Here is a 1,545-nt window from a genome sequence, read left to right as displayed (position 1 = left end):
TTCCTATTCTTTCTACTTCTTAATCTCTTTTTTTGCTATTATAAATAAAATTGGCAACCACTAACCTATTCCAACTCCATAGTTTTCTTACCTTAGTAATGCATTGAGCTGGGTAGGGTGGTGCACACCTATAATCCCAACACTGAAAGTTGAAGAGGGAAGAGTACTGTGAGTTCAAGGCTAGCTGGGGCTCACAACTAGTCTGAACTAGACCCTGTCTCAGGAAAAAAAAAAAAAAGAAAGAAAAGGAAGGAAGGAAGGAAGGAAGAATACATTTGTCTGTCAAGTACAGTGGACCAAGCCTATAATCCCAGCATTTGGGAAGTTGAGGCAAGAGGATCACAAATTCAAAGCCAACCTAATCTACATGAAAAATTGAAGGCCAGGGGCCAGGGAGATGGCTCAGTGGAATAAGCGCTTCCCTAGCAAGTGCAAGGGTCTGAGTTCAATCCCCGGTTCCGAAGGGGGAAAAAAAAACCCGGAAGCTGCCCCTTCCCGGGGTCATGATGGGCAGCAAGATGGCATCTGCCAGTCGGGTCGTCCAGGCAGTGAAGCCACATACACCATTAATAAGGTTCCCTGACAGAAGAGACAATCCTAAACCCAGTGTATCAGAAGCTTTGAGATCTGCAGGGATCCCACCTCTTTCCTCTGTAATTTCACAGCATTCTAAAGGGAGTAAATCACCGGACCTGCTGATGCATCCAGGTCTACCAGACACTGCAGAAATAATAAAAACACTACCTCAGAAGTACAGAAGGAAACTGATATCTCAGGAGGAAATGGAGTTTATCCAACATGGAGGTCCAGAATGATGACTGGCTGCTGTTTGTCATCAGACAGAAGATTATCTTTATAATGAAGTACTTCCAAAATGACATATGAAAAATTGTATATTAAATAACCTTAATAAATATTCTACAAAAAGAAAAAAAAATACAGAAAATTTAGATGGACACATGGATATTCTAATTTATGTATCCTGGTCAGCTTCTCCACCTAATTGTTTATATACCTACTGCTTATTAAAGTATACATTTGGAAAAAATAAAAATAAATAAATAAATAAATTGAAGGCCAGCCTGAACTGCATAGCAAGAGCCTGTATTAAAAAAAAAAGAATATTGACACAATAAGTTACATTAGTGTGATTCCTGTATTTAGCATTCTTGGAGAGGTTTATGTTCTACTAGTGATCAAACCCAGAAGCACTCTCCCACAGAGCCACATCCCTGCCCTTCATAAATTTTATGTTATAAAGCAAGGGAATTGCTGTGAGTTTGAGGCCAACCTGGGCTACATTATGAGTTGAAGGCCAGCCTGAATGACATGGAAAGACTGTGTCTCATAACAAAAAAGAATGACAAAGTCATTTTTTTTTCATTTTATTATAATCTCAGCTTTTTTAGCATTATGACTTGAAAGCTTAAGACATTTAAAAAGTCATAGATACCACTAAGAAGAATATATGCAGTGTATTATTTGTTGAAACTGTACTTTCGATTTGATTTGAAACTGTCTCATTGCTATATGTTTATCAATAAA

General features: G+C 38.2%; 1 protein-coding gene and 1 pseudogene across 1 annotated transcript in view; both read left to right on the top strand.

The window, feature by feature from the left end:
- The window catches only part of Chp1 (calcineurin like EF-hand protein 1), a 45,499-nt gene that overhangs the window by 35,170 nt on the left and 8,784 nt on the right, over window positions 1–1,545 (top strand). The gene's annotated exons all lie outside the window — the stretch shown is intronic.
- LOC101570977 lies at window positions 484–968 on the top strand (annotated as a pseudogene).

Source organism: Octodon degus, unplaced genomic scaffold (genome assembly GCF_000260255.1).
Source record: "Octodon degus isolate 3935 unplaced genomic scaffold, OctDeg1.0 scaffold00002, whole genome shotgun sequence".
Lineage (NCBI taxonomy): Eukaryota > Metazoa > Chordata > Mammalia > Rodentia > Octodontidae > Octodon > Octodon degus.
The sequence above is the reverse complement of the archived record's forward strand: the minus strand, read 5'-3'. Positions and strand labels throughout refer to the sequence as shown.